The sequence below is a fragment of the Vombatus ursinus genome, unplaced genomic scaffold (genome assembly GCF_900497805.2).
Source record: "Vombatus ursinus unplaced genomic scaffold, bare-nosed wombat genome assembly UNPS02014847.1, whole genome shotgun sequence".
NCBI classification, from domain to species: Eukaryota; Metazoa; Chordata; class Mammalia; order Diprotodontia; family Vombatidae; genus Vombatus; species Vombatus ursinus.
Window position 1 is genome coordinate 23,023,167 of NW_020954625.1, and position 19,191 is coordinate 23,042,357.

The following is a 19,191-nucleotide window of genomic DNA, read 5'->3' on the forward strand; positions in this document are numbered from 1 at the left end:
TCCAGGCTGTGGATCCATCTACTACTATGAGCTGCCTCACAATACCGAGAGTTCTTTCTCATGAGGTTGCCCTTGGGTTTAATTAATAACAGAATGGATGCAAAGTCCTTTGTAAACTCTAAAGCATTGGAGAAGGTCAGTTGTTACTATCATTATTATGGTTAGTAAAGTAGCTCCTTCATGATGACCCTAGGGAGGTGGAGAACAGGTATTATCACCTGGAGGCCCCAAAGCGATGTAATTTGCCTAAGGTCACACAGCTGTCTGAGTCAGGCCTTGGTCCCAGGCCTTGGTCTTTTAACTCTTAAGGACCAGGCCTCTTTCCAGGCCAGCCTCCCTCTCTAAGGCTTTCTTTGACAGCTGCCAGTGTTCAATGAATCTCCTAGCCATAGCAATGACAGCTAAAACCCGCCCTTAGTAGGGTTCCAGGCACCAGAACTAAAGATGGCAGCAGCAGTGGGGGTGGCATAAGAAATCGAAGCATGCCAGCTCCCACAGACACATCTCACCTGATCCTTTTCTGTCTGTACACTACTATCAGCGAGAATTTGTACTAGAAGTGCTCACTAAGTGTTTGCTGGGGGTGAAGTCAACTCATGATGGCAGCCCCAGCATTCCTTGGCTGTGACTCATACACAGAAAGTCTGGAACTGACCAGACATTGAGTTCCTGGCGATCTCCCCTGACACTGAGCACAGAGTAGACACTTCAGCAAATGTTTGTGGGATGAAAAGGAACAGAGAAACAGATCTCTCTCTCTCAGTGGTTATCTTCACATGGAAAACCTTAGACTACTTATCTCACGCTTGGCCGTGCTCAAGGAGCAAGAATTGCTTGGGTTCCAAGCAGACCAAATGAAATGCCAACATGTTGGAAAGAAGTCTGGGAAGCTCTGGCCTCGGAGTCAGGAAGACCTGAGTTCAAATCCAGCCTCATATACTTGACACTGTGTGACCCTGGGCAAGTCACTTAACCCTGAATGCCTCAGCAAAAAAAAATCTGGGAAAGAGGCAAAGACCAAGGCCTCTCTCACTAGAGTGAGGCAGAATGATGACTCCAACCAGGAGGTTGATCTCATCTTCCAAGACACCAAGGCTCTATAGACTTTGCAGAAAGGGAGCTCAACGAGGAATCTTGTTCGCTGTTTCAAGCCCTCACACTGTGGCCCTCTCCTACCTTTCCGGTCTCCTTCGACCTAACTCCCTCCCACAGAAGTTGTAATCCTGGGGCACTATTGCTCCTTGTTGCCCGAGACCTTCTATCCATATTTTCATTGGTGGTCTCCCATGCCTAGAATTCTCTCCCCTCCTCACCTCTTCTACTGATGCCCTTCTAGACTCAGCTCAAGCCTCACCTTCTGAGAGAAGACTTTCCCAGGCTCCCTCAATGCTCACGCCTTCTCCCGTATCATAAAATGATCTCCATTTTTATACTGCCTAGATCTTCTTGAACATATCTGTTTGCATATTTGGATTAGAAACTCCATGGGAGCAGAGACTAGTTTTTGCCTTTCTTTGTATGCCCAATGTTTACGAGTGCCTGGCACATCGTAGGCACTTACAAATGCCTGTTGATTGACTTACTTGTTAACAAGCATCCTCACTTATTTCAAGAGGGGACAACTGAGGTCAGAGACAAGAAGTGATTTTTCTCACATCACACGCGTACCAAAGCGCGGGTATGAATTCAGGTCGTACGATGCCAAGGTCAGTAAGACACACTGCGCCTCTTCATTCATTCGACCAATGGGTTATTGCTTGAGTGCCTACCATGATATAGCCCTGAGTCGATAACAGCAAAGGGAATAATTATCTCCAACGGAGAAACAGATATTTTCTAAGTTCTCATTTACTTGTCCTTCGGGTCAAGTCATACACACAGGCTACCAAACGTACCCAGGCACCAAGAAGTCAATGGACCTGACCTTCGAGATGGGCCAAGGGCACACAAAGTGCCACCGCACATCAGAAGAAAGAAAGCCTCCGTCAGTCTTGCTGCAATTAAACTGCCCTTTTTCCAAATGAGCTTCTCCTCTGCCTCTGCATGCTCTTTCAAAAAGGAAACCGCTGCCTTCAGCTCAAAGTTTGCCGGACCAGGAGTCGGCCTTCTGGACTCCTCTCTGGATCGCTCCATCAGAACGGCCAAGACAGACAGACAGACAGACAGGCTCTCTCCCCACCAGCCCCCTTTGTCCTGACGTCCAGCGTCTCCGCCAAGACGCTCTGGAAGAGCTCCAAGTGCCGAGTCTCGCTCATGTTTGTCTTGGGGGGAAAAACAAACCCCTTCCACATCCCGTGGTCTCCAAGTTTCAAGTTTCATAAGCCTGAACCAACCGCTCCTGGGAGTAAACAGAACTAGTCACTCGAGATTATGACCTACACCATGTGACCCAAAACGGGACTGGTTTAAATGAGAATCCCAAGAGGAGGATTTCTGGCCATTTGGAGACAGCAACATTCTGCACGAGAGCCAGGGTGGGAGGGAGCCCTGAGCAGGATGGAGCTGAGCCAGGCAGAGCTGAGCCAGAGGTTCTGGGTTTGAGTCCCAGCTCTGTTATTTAGAAACTTCACTGGCTTCCTAACACCTCCGTGAGAAAATACGAACCCTCCTCATCACTGGAAGCCTTTCGCAATCTGGCCGAGCAGTCTACCTCCAGGCTCTGCTCAGGAGATGTTGACGTTGCCCACCCCCCCCCCACAACTTTTGCACAGGCTGTGCCTAGCCAGAATGCCCTTCCCTGGGGCAGCTAGGTGACGCAATGGATACAGCACCGGCCCTGAAGTCAGGAGGACCTAAGTTCAAATCCGGCCTCAGACCAAACACTTGACACTAGCTGTGTGACCCTGGGCAAGTCACTTAACCCCAATTGCCTAAAAAAACCAAAAAACAAAAACAAAACAGAATGCCCTTCCCTCTCATCTCCCCATCCTGGAATCCCTGGCTCCACTCAAGGCCCATGCATCCAGACAAGGCTTTTCTTGATCCTCTCCAGAACCATTAGCATTGTGACACATGCATATACACAGGCATGCACACACTTTATTTTGGGTTTTCTTATCTGTCTACCTGTAACTCCTCTCCAACAGAACGTAAATTCTTTGAGAAAAAGGCTGTTTTCTTTTTCATCTTTGTACATCCAGCACCTGGCACAGTGCCTGCCTGGTCCACAGTGGGCACTTCATAAATACTCATCTGACAGAATGGAATCTATGTGCCCTGGGACAAGTCATCTGACAGTGAGCCTCAGTTTCCTCATTTGTAAAATAAGGAAGCAGGACTCGACAAATGGCTCCGGGTTCTAGTTCCATCAATTCTATGAGAAAATTACAAACAACCCAACTGAAGGCCAAGTCAGTATAATGACCCAGTTTGGTCCTGGAAAAGAGGTCTGAAGATGCACCTCCACCTTCCGCTGCATAGGTGGAGAGCAATGGGGATGTAACCTCACCGACGCTCTCGGGCACAGCTGGCTGGCTGATTTTGCTGACAAGCCTGCTTTTCTCCCCTCCTCCCTTTTCCATGTTTTTAAGAGATGACTCATTGAGAAGGGAGGGGAAAAAGGCAAACTGAGAAACAGACATGATGGAAAAGAAAATGCACCAGGCAAAAGAAAAGCCCTTTTGAAAAGCCTTGGGGCTCCAGGTAACCTTTCTTCCCAACACTTGGCTTTGCCACTGGTCGGCTGTGTGGCCTTCTCAATGGGCCTCAGTTTCCTCCTCTGCAAAGTAAAGGAGTCAGACAGGAGGATCTCTGCCCTAATATTCTGAGCAAAAATGAAAATTCGCTTTTAATTAAACTCAGCTGCATACGGGAATCATTCCAGCTCATGAACGGCACTTTCTAAGAAGTCCTCAGCTGTCAGGGGGACAAGCACCTCCAATCCTGGGGCAGAAGCTGGGCTGCCTCCCCACACCCCTTCAGCCATGGTGGGAGGAAAGTCTGGCAAACACCGAGAAAGCACCTACTGTGGGCCGGGAACTGGGCTAAGCACGGGGAGTACAAAGAAAGGCAAACTGAGTCAGCCAAGACTGAAAGACAAGTTGGGAAAGCAGAATCGTGTCCGTGAGGCTCCCCATAAACTGGGCTGCCCCCACCGAGCTTGCTGGGCGGAGCCGTGGGGGCGCGCCAGGTTGCTCACAACAAAAGGTCACGTCAGTCTCAGCTGAACTTGGAAGCCTTGCCTCCCTGCCCAGGAGGGGATACTCTCCTTCCAGTCAAGTGAACTTGGTCTCCTGGGCTCCCACCAATGTCCATCCTCCTCACCCTCACCCTAGCCGCCCATGAGAAGAGAAGAAGGGCGCTGCATCCCCCAGGATCCCGGGCAGACAGCTGGAGAGGATCTCCGTGGCCACAAAGTTCAACCCCCTCATTTCACACACAAGGAAACTGAGGCCCAGAGAAGACACGTGGCTTGTCCAGGGCGGTGGCGCTAGTTAAGTATTTGAGGTGCATTTGAACACTGGCTACAAGTCCAGTGTTCAAGCCACTCAGCTGAGTTCAAATAAGAACGTAGAGAAAACATTCTGCAACTCATATAAAGTGCTGCGTAAATGTTAACTTGATCCTGGGCAGGGGCACTTACTGGCAAGGAAGTTTGAACAAACTACTTGCTCTCCCTGAATTTTAGGGGACAGTAATTACCAGAAGAGGCACAGTGGCTGAGTGGGTAGAAGGCTGACTAGCCATGAGGTTCAAGAAGACTTACCACTCTGACTCATGTGTAGTAACTGTGTGTGACCCTGGATAAGTCATTTAACCCCCCATTGCCCCAGAAAATTCCTCAAGAGGAAAAAAGAAGGGAATAAGCACTTATAGAGCACCTACTGTGTGTCAGACACTGTACAACCCTGTGAGGGAGGTGCTATTATCATCCCCTTTTTATAACTGAGGAAACTGAAGCAAAGAGGGGTTAAGTGACTCACCCAGGGTCACACAGCTAGTAAGTGTTGGTCACATCCGAACTCAGGTCTTCCTGACTCCAGGCCCAGCCTCGACTCAACAGGCCATCAGCTGCCTCAAAGAGATGATATGACAGAGGAGGAATTGATCCCCAGGGACACGGGAATTTCCAAGCCAGAGTCCCACACTGATGGCATCACATGAGCGTTTGTGTCCTCACACTCAGTCCCGAGGCCTTTGTTGGGAAAACTCTTTGTAACCTTTTGAATGTGACTGGGAGGTGAGTCATTCCCTTCTGGGATGAGGTCCCCGTGGGCCGGCTGGGCTCTCTGTTTGCTCTGAGAGAGCCATGGCTGTCTCTCTAGAGCCCCAGTTGGATGAGACTCGGCCAGCTTAGTAAGAAAGGCATTTGGAAGTGCCTCGTCCCCTAGGCTGTCCTCACCAATTTGAACCTCAGTTTCCTCGTCTGTAAAAATGGGATAATTATTGCACCCACCTCCCAGGGTTACTGTGAAGACCAAATGACATAAATAAAGTGCTCTGTGAACCCCAAAGTGCTATACAAATCCTAGCTATTAATAACGACCAACATTACTGCAATGCTGAAGTTTTATATGTACTTCACGTACATAGATTATTTTTGCAGCTGCCTGAAATCAAAACAAATACTGATGTTTTTAAATAAAATAAGATTGGCACATCCTCCCTCCACCGCTTTGCAGAGATGGGTCCTACGGCTATGGAATGCGGCCATCGACCTCAGAATGTTAACTAGCAACCAGAAGGGACGGTTTCATTCCTTGTACTTAGTGATGGGTCGTGAGTCAGAAAATCCTGAGGTCAAATTCTGCTTCAGTGTGACCCTGGGCCAGGCTCTTAACCTCTATTTGCCTCAGTTTCCTCATCTGTGAAAATGGAAAAATAATAGCACCTCCTTCCCAGGTTTGTCGAGAGGACCAAATGAGATAACGGTAAAAAGCTTAGCATAGTGCCTGGCACACAGCAGGTGTTCTATAAACGTCAGTGCACATCTTTATCATCCCAGACATCATCCTCAGAGGCTAAGTAAGTTGCATGTTTTTACGTAATTATTATAGTTTAACTATTCTAAAACGTCAGCCACTGAAGGGTCACAAAGGACTTTTATCTACATTATTATGTCATCGGAGCCTCCATTAGCCCTGCCAGGTAAGTGCCACCAGGATTATGATGCCCATTTTCCAGACAGGACACTGGGTCCCAGAGGGCTAGAGTGATCTGCCCGGGGTCACACAGCTCTTAAGCATCAAAGATGGCATTTGAAGCCAGGCCCAACTCAGTGACTAGATGGATAAGCAAAGTCAGAATCTTCTGCACACAGCTCTTCCATGGCCCCCAGCTGAATTCCGAGTCACGAGTTTACTCAGAACCCCAAGGAGGTCCGAGTTTAGAAACATGGACTCTTTATTCCAGATTGTCTCAACTCCACACTCGACTCCCGTCACACTGGTTCCGCCAACGTATCCTGGCCCACCTTCATCTTCTCACCTCCAGGCGAGTGACCAAATTAATCCAGCCACCCAGAAGGCCCAGGCCATCTTCTCCACCCAAACATGCCGATGCCCCTGCCTTGCAACACTCTATCCTGCCCCTCAAAGGCTAAGACAGATACTTGCTACAGAGGTTCATAGAGTCACTGATCCAGAAATAAAAAAGGGACCCTGAACCATCTCATCCAACGTGAGAAGAGAACTAGGTTTCAGAGACATTCACCGACCTGCCTAGGTCATACAACTACCTCAGAGGAGAACTGGAACTCAGAACCCAGAGCTGGGGTGTCAGACCTCCCGCTGCCAGCCGGGCCTCCAGGGCTTTCCAGATCCCGCCATCCTGGCCCTGACGCGAACCACCTTCTCTTTGCTGCTGTTAATTAGCATCCTGCTTTGGCGCAATTTCCATCAGAGCCCTTTGGGACAGTTTACATCAGCCCTCCCTTCCTGGAGAAGCGCTCAGAATGCGGAACGTGACCCATCAGCCTCTGCCTGATTCAATCCCCTCAGACCCTGAGAAATGGTCTGGAGGAATCTTCCAGGCACCGAGTGTCCAAGACTACTTCTCATCAGCTCCTGTGGAAATTTAGGAGATCGCCCAACGGAAGCCCCACACATGGCCCTGGCCAGTGGGCATGCTTCTGAGGGGCCTGCGCTCTGCCAGCGAGGATCCGGTTTCCTGCTATCACTCTCCAAGGCTCCCAGAACCTTGGAGCCCAAAGACACCTCGGAGAAGGGAGGGAGGGAGGGAGGGGAGGAGGAAAGAATGGGGGGAGGGAGGGGAGGAGGAAAGAACGGGAGGGAGGGAGGAAAGAATGGAGGGAGGGGAGAAGGAAAGAATGGAGGGAGGGAGGGGAGAATGGAGGGAGGGAGGAAAGAATGGAGGGAGGGAGGGGAGGAGGAAAGAATGGAGGGAGGGAGGAAAGAATAGAGGGAGGGAGGGGAGAAGGAAAGAATGAAGGGAGGGAGGGGAGAAGGAAAGAATGGAAGGAGGGAGGGGAGAAGGAAAGAATGGAGGGAGGGAGGAAAGAATGGAGGGAGGGAGGGGAGAATGGAGGGAGGGGAGAAGGAAAGAATGGGGGAGGGAGGGGAGAAGGAAAGAATGGAGGGAGGGGAGGAGGAAAGAATGGGGGGAGAAGGAAAGAATGGAGGGGGCAGAAGGAAAGAATGGAGGGAGGGGGGAAGGAAAGGAGGAAGGGAGGAAGGGAGGGAGGGGAGAAGGAAAGAATGGAGGGAGGGGGAAGGAAAGAATGGAAGGAAGGAGAGGAGGAAGGAAAGGAGAGAGGGAGAAAAGGAAAGAAGGAAGGAAGAAAAAAAGGAAGGACGGAGGAGGAGCAGGGGAAAGGGGCAGGGACAGCACCCTGAGAACCTTGGGTCTAAAGCTCGGTCTAGAAAAGAAAAAAAAAGCACATGACTCCAGAGCTGCTCGGTGGTTTGTTTCTTTTAAACGAGAATTACGGGGTGCGCTGATTAGGGCAGTAAGAATTAGTAAGTCTCCCTCCTCACTGGAATTACACAGAGGCAGCCTGGTCTGCTCTGCCCCTGCCAAAGTGAGTCACTAGCAGAAGTTTCCCCTGAAAAGCAGGAAGGAACACGCCCTCAGGGCACCGCTCACTCGGCTTCCTGGGGAGTTTCAGGACCCCCGCAGGCGCTCACACCAGCGCAGATCCCAGCTTCTTTTCTCCATCTGCAGCAGGGGCCGGGACACTCCCCTGGCCTGGGTGACACGCTTTGAGAACGTCCATTTCACATCCACATAAATGCAGAAAAATTACTAAGAAAAGCTCCCCCACCATGCACATACAATATTTAAGGGGTTACTCAAATGACTCCAAGCACCTGGGACCTCCCTGATGGGGGCCCTCCCTCCCATGGTACAGGCTGAGAAGGCGTGCTGTGCCTCAGTGACTCTTAACCTTGTTCTCAGTGGCCTGAACGTGCCATCCTCAGACCCAGCGGCAGAACTGGCATCTCCAGGTGCTCTAAGACTAGCAAAGCACTACCGACTCTGAATGAAATGATGATCCACCCCAAAAGACAAGTCCTTCCTACCTTGCAGGCTTACTGTGCAGCCTTTTCCAGCCTCCTTGACTTTGCGCTGGCAGTCCCAGAGGCCTGATACACCCTTCCTCCTGACTTCTAGTTCCTGGAATCTCCAGCTTCCTGCACAGCTCAGTTCAAGGACCACCTCTCCTCCTACTGGGGACCTCAGGGTGCTCATTCAGTCCACGCCACCCCTCCCTCATATCCTGTGTCAGTTTCTTCTGTCTATACGCCTCCATGCTGTTTCCAATGATATAATGTAACCTCCTAGAGGGCAGGGGGCTGTTCCATTTTTACTTCTTGCTTCCCACCCCTGCCCAGTGCCTGAGGCATAGAAGGTGGTGGCTGACTGGTCTATTTGAACAGCTGCGATCTGGCCTCCTCCCATCTCACTCAACCACAAACCTCTCCCTGAGTTGGGGGATTCTGCCGCCAGCTCAGGTAGGCACAGGAGCTGGCCCACGGTCCGTGGCTGTCTTTGTAAACGGTCGGGCATCGGGTCACCAAGGGGGAAAATGAGGTCTAACATCTCAGCCAGCGGTCAGCAGCCTCACCAGCGTCTAAGCTCTGGAAGCCTCTCCGTCACTGCACCACTCAAAGTCCCCAGGCCCGAGGATCTGATTTGTTTTGTTCATTAGTAATTTAACTTTGCCAAGCACCATTTCAAATCAAAATCCAGCACTGACTAATCACCTGCCCCTCATTCCTATAAAAACCGGGGAACAGAAAGACAAAAAGACCCTCCCTCAAATCCCAATTCCTGCCTTCCAGACACTTGCAATCTGTTGGGAAGAGGGAACAGCAAATATGTGGAGAAATAAACACAAGGGAGGGAGTGAGGGATGGGGCAGAGGAGACTCAGATAAAATGCTCTGGACAACTGAAGTGGGCGGAGATCATGTTCTGGGCCTAGGTCAAAAGCTGCTCCCAACCTCCTTCAACCAGGCTGTGGAAATCTCCTTGAGGTCCATCTGTAAGTAGTGCCGGTGGTGTAAATGGTGACTCAGCACCCAGGCAGCCTGCCCGAGGCTCAGCATGGCAAGATCAGAGAGCTAGAGTTGAAAGACACCTCTGGAGGACCAACGAACTCATTTTACAGACAAGGAAACCAAGGGTCCGAACGCTGTGACTAGGTCAAGGTCACCCAAGTGACAGAGCTAGGGTTGCCTCTCCAAATCCAGCACGGCTTCCATGGCAAAGGTTCATAGAGTGTGGTCCACGTAAATCAGATTCTGAATGTCTCTCAGAGGCCCCGGTGCATGCCATAAGCTCCCCAGGGGCCCATCAGACCCATAAAGAATTCTCAGCCTACAGCTGGGCTGTCCTCAGGGCTGCCAGGGAAGAGCCTTCCACGACTTCTCTGGACGGCTCGGGAAGGGAAGATGTCCAGGCACCCCAGTGCGAGGCAAGCTAAATCGTTCTTAGTCGGAGGTTCCCAGCAACATTGAAGCAGGTAAGAGCACAGAATCACTGAATTTGAAAGTAGGAACCTCAACGCACATGCAGTCCAAGTAACACTTAAAAAGATTCCCCACCTAGGGGACATGCTCCCCCAAGCTCTCCTGAAGACCCCACAGAGGCAGAACCAGCGGTCCCGAGGCAGCCTCTTCAACCTGGGGCTAACTCTGGTAGGAAACGTTTCCTTCCCTGAAGCCAGAAGTCGCCTCTCAGCAATTCGGACCCATGCCTCCTGCTCCTGAAGCCAGGCAGAACAAGGCGAATCCTGTTCTCCAGGACAGCCCTGCCAGGAACTGAACACGGCTGCTGCGCCTGGCCAGGCTAAGCCCCCTCGGCTCCTTCCACCGAGCCTCATCCATTCTGGAGGAAAAGTTAACAAACACACTAAGAAGGGGAAAGCACTGACTTTTGGTTAGACTTCAGAACAGGGGCAGGACTTCTCGAGTCACTTTCACTCCGGTAAAGCCCGGCCTGCCATTTCTGCCCCCTGGCAGATGCAGGGCTCAAAGATCTCCTTGAGCACAAAGGAGGAAGGAAGACCATGAGGGCGGGAAAGCTCAGGGGAGTTTGGGGGAGCGGAACCCAGAGCCGAGCACCAGCCCTCCCGTCCTTTCCTTTCCTCACACCAAGGTCATGCCGCCCACTCCACATTGCCACGGGAACCCTGAAACAGTGAAGGAACCTTTGCAAGATTCTGCCTCCAGGATGGACACACGCGTCCACAGAGCTGGAACCTCAAGGCATTCAGGTGCTTCCTTACTAGAGGCTTTGAAGACAAACCCAGGGTCCTGGGCTTCAATCCTGGTGCTGCCATTTGCTGACTGTGGGAATCTGGGGGGAAGTCACTTCATCCATCTCTGGGCTCCTCTCAGTGTTCACACTGCAGGGAAGCAGGCTGGATTAAGTCAGATGCCACTTAATCCCTCCTTGTGTGACCGTGGGCAAGATCTGTGGCCTCTCCAGACCTCAGTTTCTTCATCTGTAAAATGAGGAGGTTGGGCTAGATGATACGTCTCCCCCTGCCGGAGGATTCCCAGAATCCCAGAATCCCCCTCCTGAGGGGTCTTCAACCAGAGGCCAAGCGACTGCTCAGGCCACCTCTAGTTCTGTGATTCAGTGACTGACCCTCAGGAAGGAGGAAGGAGCCCCCAGCACACACACTGTGCCCAAGCAAGTGTCCCCTCGACAATACTGGCCCCCAGCCCTTTCCCCTAATAGCAATCTGAGTTTGGAGTGTCCCCATTGCATCGAGCCAGACCCTATTCTATTCTACAGGACAAAAACTGAACATGGCGATCACGTCTCTCTACGTCTTCTCCAACAGAGGCTAAACACCTTCCAGTCCTTCGAGCGGCCCTCATATGGTCCCATGTCATGATCTCATCACACTCCACAGACCTCATGGCAGGGTCCAGTAATTCACCAGGCTGGCCGTGGTGCTGATCAAGACCATGACAGCATTCATATCAGGCTTTAAGGTTAACAAAAGCACTTTTACCTCCATTTACTCATCTCATCCTCACAGCTACCCTGTGAGGTCAGCAGGACTTCTGTCCCATTTTACAGATGAAGAAACTGAGGCTGAGAGGTTAGTGATCTGTCCAAGGTCACATAGCTCATAAGCATTCTATCCTCTGCACCCCCCTGCTGACTGACTAGTGAGGAGGTAAGAAAAGAACATGGAAATAACTCATATTTCTGATCATCGTGGATTTGATGACGCCCCAGTGAGGCTAAAGAACAAACAGTTCTCTAAGAAAGGGGGACATTTTTCTTTTCTGCCTTTGCACCTTCAGAGCCTTGGCAGCTCACAAAAGGCCTGCTGACTGGGTGAATTCACATATGAATGCATGATTTAACTACCCATCCCGACAACCTTAAACATGATACTTAGATAACATGGCATCAGAGCATGACTTAAAACAATGAGGCTTCATTATAAGATAAACATTTCTCATTTTGTATTCCCAGTGCCTGGCACATAGTAGGCTCTTAACGAATTCTGACTGATGTATTGCGCCGGAGCTGAAGTCATTTGGCCAAGGGCCTATAGCTAAGAAGTTCCAGACCTAAGAACTTGTGCCTGAATCACAGGCTCAAAGATTCTGACCCGGAAGGGCCCAGGCCCCTTCCCTCAACAGCCAAGGACGCAGACCCAGGGATAGGAGTTTCCTGCCCAAGTCATGCTGGGACTAAGCAGCAGAGACAAGATTCAAACTCATGCCCTGAGACTCGAAAATCAGGGTTTGAAATCCAAACTCAGGGCAGATCAGGCTGGCCTTCCATCCCCTTTCCTTCACAGCCACATGCACTGAGTGTCCTGGCACAGCCTCCTCAGGCTTCGGCCTGACCCCTCAGGTCTCCACATTTCCCCTTCTCATTTCTTATGTCCTCCAACTGAAACAACTTCCAAAAAAACTTTTTTTTCCAACAGAAAAGAAGGGTACAATTCACTTCCTTTCAAATTTTTTCTAATTTTCTTCTCTTTGTCACTCTTTCTTTCCACCAAGACCTAAGTGTGTCTCTCTCACCCCAATCTGGAGGCAGCTAGGTGGCACAGTGGACAGAGCACTGGACTGTCCCAATGCAGCCTCAAAAGCCTTCCTAAATGTGACCCTGGGCAAGTCACTTAATCTCTATTTGCTTCAGTTTCCTCAACTATAAAATGGGGATACTAATAGCACCTACCTCACAGGGTTATTGTGAAGATTTAGAAATCTTACCACCTGACACATAGTATGTAATATATAAACATAAGTTGTTATGACTACTACTATTACTATCGGAGAATCATAGAATGCCAGAGATGGAGAGACCATAGATTTAGAGCTGTAAGAGACTATGAGAGATAATTAAGTCCAATCGTCTCATTTTACAAATAAGGAAACTGAGGCTAGGGGGATAAGTGATGTGCCCAAGGTCACACAGTTAGATGGAACCTCACTCAGGACCCATGTAGTCTAAGGCACACCCCAAAGGTTGACCCACTGATCTAACTCATCCCATACGCTCCCCACCCAACGAAAGAAAAATTTTTAACATTTCAAGAGGTCTGTTTGTTTTAGGGAAAGAGTGAGTGGAGACAGATAAAAGTCAGGGAACTTTGCTCAGCAATTGCCTTCCTTAAGCATATTCATGGAAGCCAGGGTGGGCACACTCTATCAGCTTTACACAATGGCTTAGCCAGAGTCAGCGCGGAGCAGCTACAGAGAGACTGGTCAATGAGCAGGGTCCTCTGCGTGATGCCCCATCCTGCCAAATCTGAGGGCAAGGCTGCCCTCTCCGCCTCCCTTTTAACTCAATCAATACTCTGCTTGCTCAGGGAATGCCCTTGTAAGGTCATGTGTTCAGGTGTTTGTCCAGAAGCATCTCTTGTATTAAAAAACAAAATACTGAAATACAGTTCTTTGAAAAAAAAAAAAAGCCACCTCCTTTCAGAACAGGATAGTTCAATGAAAGGATTCCATCTATCTTCAGGGCTAGAAGGAATTTTAGATATGATCTAGTCCCACTCCAGCATTTTACAGAAGAAACCGAGGCACAGGAAAAATGAATTGCCCAAGGCCACACAGCTGGTTGGCACCTAGGGACCTTAGGGGAGTCAGGAAGACCCGAATTCAAATCCCACCTCATTCACTTAGCTGTGTGACCCTGGGTGAGTCCTTTTACCTCGCTCAGCCTCAGTTTCCTCACCTGTAAAATGGAGGTGGTGATACCACTTACTTCCCAGGTTGTTGTGAGGTATAAGTCAAGCATTTTCCTTTTAAGAACAAACCTTAAATCATTATGCAAATACTAATTATCATCATCATTATCACTCCAGCGGTAAATGCAGGGTTTGGGATGCCCAGCCAGGAACTCTGACCCCAAATCTGGGGCCCTGAGCACCGTCCCACAAGGCCCCATTTGACTGACTCTAAGTGATGTGGAAAATGGTGACGGACAAAGTAACAGAAGCCAGGCTCCCAGGTGACAAAGGCTTTGAGACGTCGGCTAAAAGGCTGTCACAAGCCAGGGCAGATCTCATCAGGCTCCTCCCCAGCTCAATATTCTTCAGTAGCCCCCCACTGCCCCCAAGATCAAATGCAAAATCCTCCTGAGCCTGGGCCCTGAGGCCCTTCCCAAACAGCTCAGAGCCACCTTTCACAGGATTGTAGCCTTACAGAATGAAGGGCAGGGGGAGCAGAGCCACTCTGTGGTTTGCCGAAGGCCACTGACTGAACCAGGATCCCTAATGTCTCTTATACAACACGCTGCCATCTCTTGCCTCCATACCTTTGCATTAGCTGTCCCTCACGCCAGCTACTACTCATGAAGGCCTCATAGAATCCTCTGGCTTCTGCTTATATGAACTGATAGAGTCAGAAAAACAATAAATACAACGGCTACAAGAAATGGGAGAATGACAACAAAACAATAAAAACTGAAGGCTGCGACATTCTAATGACCAAGCTCGAGCCCAGAGAAGTAACATCCTCCCACCCGCCATCTTGGCAGAGATGAGACAGGGAACATGCGACCAGAACTGGTGGCCGCGTGGGTTACTAATGCATGCCTGGGTCACTCCTCAGAGAAATCTCCTTTTGTTTCTGTCGTTCACTTGTGTTCAACTCTTCGTGACCCCATTTGGGGTTTTCTGCCACTTCCTTCTCCAGCTCATTTTACAGATGAGGAAACTGAGGTAAACAGAGTTAAGTGACTTGCCCAGAGTCACACGCTAGTAAGTGTCTGAGGCCAGTTGTGAACTAAGGTCTTCTTGACTCCAGGCCCAGTGCTCTAACCACTGCACCACTTAGCTGACTTCTGGAAGTACGGGTGATAGAAATACAAGACATCATCAGCAATTTATCTTTTTTAAAAGAATCTCTCGTTGCCTTCAAACTTCAGCCCGAGAGCTACCTTCTCCATTTGAAGACTTTCCTAACCTCCCTCCAGTGCCCAGCGTCCTTCAAAATACCCAGCTTTTTTACCTTGTATTTATTTCAAATAATTTTGAGTGTGTGCGCGTATACATGTATGCATACACACGTATGAAAAGAACATATTACCGCCCCAAACAGACTGTAAGCTCCTCGAGGGCAGGGGTCACTTCATTCTTCGTGTTTGCGTCCCCAGGGCCCAGCCCAGCATGGGACACAGAGTAGGTGATAAGAAATGCTTTTTGTGCTCGACCCCAAGACATCTGCTGGAAGAACAGCAGTAACAGGGAATTTACTACCCTTCTGTCATTCCAGTCTAATGACATTCCTGTGACCCGTCAGTTTGAGGTACGACATCACAGAACAGACAGGTATCACCATTGTCACAGCTAGCATGTAGTAATTTACACATGCCATCTGATTTGATCCACCTGGGAGGCAGGGGTTATTATTATCCCCATTTCACAGATGAAGAAACTGGGGTAGAGGTCAGATGACCTGTGCAGGGTCACCGAGCTAGGAAGTATTTGAGGCTAAGGGGCATACCCATTTCACAAATGTCAGCCCACAAGGCCAACTTCATACCGGTTTCCTGGAGTGACTCAAGATGAGAAGTCCTGGCTAAGCCGAAAGGCCACAGAGGGCCCCTGCTTAGAAAATCTGTTTCATTTTTACTCATGAGAGGAAGCGGCCAAGCTGTCTCTCCTCCCAGTAAAAAGCACCACGCCCTACGATGGGCAGCACCCCCCGAGTGCCCACTGATGAATGGACCCCAGGAAACAAGGCTTTCCCCGAGCGCTGACTCAGCAGGGGCCGGCAGCCTGCTCACTGGACAGCTTTAATGTGCTCTCCTGGCTGCCCACGTGGCTAAATTAAATGGAGAGGCAGCGTCCCCGAGGAAGGAGGACATCGGAGACCGGGAAGGAAAGGTCCACCTGCTGTCTATCGCAGTCTGTCACAGCAGCCCGAACTGAAAGTTAAGTTCAATTTATTGGAGGAATTGGAATTTGGAGGAAAAAAATGATAATCCCACTTCCTGGTCACAGGCAACAGACTAGAAATGTAATTGTGAAATGCTTACTCCGTGGGTAATCTACTGATTGTCTCCAATGGATTCTGTCTAAAGCTCTTTGCAGATTATCTCCTTCATTAGACTGGGAGCCAGCCCCTTGAAGGCAGGAACCAGGTTTTTGCCTCAGCACATAGTAGGTACTTAATAAATGCTTATCGACTGGGTGAATACTTAGGAATTTTTAATTTCTGATTTAAGAAATTTTTATTTCACATCATTTTATAGACGTCCCATATTTACCTGCATCTACATTGTATACCCTCAAGGTCAGGGACTGTTTTATTTCCAAAGACAACACTTTTGTCTTAAATGCCAGCAACAGGTGGGTGAATCAAAAAGAATTCTTGAGTTCGAATCCTGAATTCAGTTACCTGGGGACTCAAAGGTTTGCTGCAATTAAATCGTACTCCATTAAATAAGATCTAATGAGAATCTCCCAGCTAAAATGGCAAAAAGGGGCCACAGATCACACCAACAACCTCACTCATCCCAGTCAGGACCCCTTCCATGAAGCTCACCCCACCCTCCCACCCCAATCATTTTGCACTGAAGGGCTCACACCAGATTTTAAATGAGCTAAGATCCCTAGTTTTGCCAATGAGCCAGCTTTTTACAGACCAATTTCTGGTTCAAATCAAACAGGCATCTGTTAGACCTACTTTGTGCCTGGCTCTGGGCGTGCTAAGGGACAGGAATACGAGGGCAAATGTAAAACACTCCCTACAATCAATTCATCCACACACACATTCATTGAGTGCCTACTTGGTGCCAGGCACTGTGCTAAGGGCTGGGGAGATAAAAAAGCCAAAGATAGTCCCTGCCCTCAAGGAACTCGGAGACAATATTCAAACAAACATACATGAAATGAGCTATATTGAGGATGAGCAGGAAATAATTAAGAGAGGGAAGGCACTAGAATGAAGAGGGGTTGGCGAAAGCCTCCTGTAGAAGGTGGGACTGAAAGGAAGCCAGAGAGGCCAGTAGACTAGCAGAGGGAGAGCGTTCCAAGCATGGGGGATGGCCAGGATGTCACTGGAGCCAATAGAGAGACATATACATACGCAGGAGATGGGAAGGAAGGCAGGAGAAGCTGGGGAGAAGGTAAGGGAAGTCTGCCAAAGAGCCGGAAGAAAGCCAACAGCTCCCGGTTTCAATGGAAGTATTGGAGCAACCTATGTACAAAGGAGGACGTAACATGAATGTCTGTGACTCAGCTTAACATCGATGCCCACGTAGGGAGAGAGCTGAACACCAGGAGCGCCTAAGTGAAACGCCTTCTCCTCAGAAGTCCAGATACATTTCCATGAGCCTAACGTCCAAGGACACTCTCCAGGCTTGGTTCTGTTGTTTTAGCCTTAGGGTTTTTAACCTTCCTTGTATGAAACAATCTGTTTACATGAGAAAGGGTGACTGCTGAGTACAGGAAGGGATTAACCAGTAATAAATAAGGAAGCAAGGTAAGCGCCATTCCTTCTAGAGAAATTTAAGACTGGAAGAAAAAGTCTGAACTACTACTACTGCCTTCTGCTTGGTTATTCCTGAGCCTAAGGAGCCTGAGCCTGATTGCTCTGTGATCTTATCTGTTCTTTGGAAAACCCAGACTTTTTCTGGTTGTTTTTTTGTTTTATTTTATTTTCAGTCTTGTCCAGTCCTTCCTGATCCCGGTCAGGGTTTTTTGGCAAAGACACTGACATGGTTTGCCATTTCCTTCTCCAGATCATTTTACAGAGGAGGAACCTGAGGCACACAGGGTGAAGTGTCTGAGGCTGGATTTGAACTCAGGTCCTCCTGACTTCAGGGCCAGCACTCTATCCACTGTGCTACCTAGCTGCCAGAAGGCAGTTCGTTTGGAGTTTGGGTCAGAGAAGGAATCCTGGAAGACCTAAGCGCTCCCAACGCAACTGAAATCTCACACCAAGGTAGAACAGATATCTTCATTTTCCTTCCTTACTTCCTTCCTTTTCATGTTCTTTCCTCCCTCCCTTCTTTCCATCCTCCACCTGCAAACCAGGACAGACCTCCAGCATTCTCCTTGGCACACCACCGACAGGTCAACAGAAGGCTCGAGGGGTACCCAACCTGCCCACACTTCAGATTGAGGTTTTTCTTTCTTTCTATCTCTGCTAACATCCCACCTTCTGCAAGACTCTGTCCCAGTCCTCCTGAGTCCTCAGTGCCCTCCCCTCTAAGATGACCGACACTCTGTAAGCATAAGTCGCCTCCCCACAAATGGTGAGCTCCCTGAAGGCAGGAAATGATGGTGGGAGGGTCCCAGCATTTCAAAAAGTACCCTGGCACACAGTAGGACTAGCTAAATGTCTAGGTAGATAACACCATAAAAGTTACCTTAGAGAAAAAGCACGCAACTCTTTTAAAGTTCTCAAGTGAAATCCAAGTTTGTTAAAAAAAAAAAAAAACTACCCACAACAGGTGGTTGAGGTAGGTTGTTGGGGTGTCGACAGCCCCAGCTGAATAATCACAGCTCCAAGATTATAACCTGGAAGGACTTCAGAGACCGGCTAACCCATAACCCCCTTCCCCATTTTCCAGAGGAGGAAACTGAGGCCCAGAGAGGTGCCGAATTTAGGGAGAGTTCAGTAAAGTCTGAGTTTGTAAAGAGATCACAGAAAAGGGAAGCAAAGACAACAGGAAGGATCTGTTTGGGGCTAATCCCAGGAAAGAGAACAGCAGGACCGCTTCTAAAGGGAACCACAAATAGGATCTGGCCAGACCTTCTTTCCTTCCCCGGGAAATCCCCAGCACCCGCGTTCCGCTTCGGAGCCCCGGGTCAAAGACCAGGGCTACCCGGAGAAGGAGCTGACAGGCGCATTTCGGCCTCCCCCCTGGCAAGAGTGAGAGCTCCGAGGCAGTACCCAGGCCGGGGGCCTCCCGGGAACGCCCCCTCTCGACCCTCCCCGGGCAGAATCGGGACAATAGCCCCCCCCCAGCAGCCCGTTTGCGGCACCTCCAGCGCGCAGTCGTCTCTACCTGCTGCCATCTCCGGTGCTTTCCCCTGTCACCAGTGGAGAAACAGTCGCTAGGAACCTCGGCTCCCCCTTATTTCCGGAGCCTCGGCCACAGCCTCCAGCAAAAGAAAACCGAGAACGCCGTACAGTCCCTGCTTCGTCCCCGCCCCAGGATGTGGGGCTCTCTCTCACCAGCTTTCAGTGCAGCCCAGAAAGTCTCGAGCAGCCCCCGGCGGGGAGGGAAGGACAGCCGGGCCAGGCTCGTCGCTTTCACCGGCTCGTCGCTTTCACCGGCTCGTCGCTTT

The 19,191-nt window shown here is 49.8% G+C and overlaps 1 protein-coding gene across 4 annotated transcripts in view; it reads right to left on the reverse strand.

Annotated features, from left to right (window-relative positions):
- SGMS1 (sphingomyelin synthase 1) overlaps window positions 1–19,191 on the reverse strand; it is a 95,275-nt gene that overhangs the window by 62,626 nt on the left and 13,458 nt on the right. Inside the window, exon 1 of one of the 4 annotated variants that reach the window (XM_027840572.1) lies at window positions 18,909–19,185. The exons of 2 other annotated variants lie outside the window; for them this stretch is intronic. The gene's annotated coding sequence lies outside the window, so the exon portion shown is untranslated. Of the gene's footprint in view, window positions 1–18,885; window positions 19,186–19,191 lie in introns of those variants that run through there. One more of the 4 variants, XM_027840576.1, reaches the window with a different exon arrangement.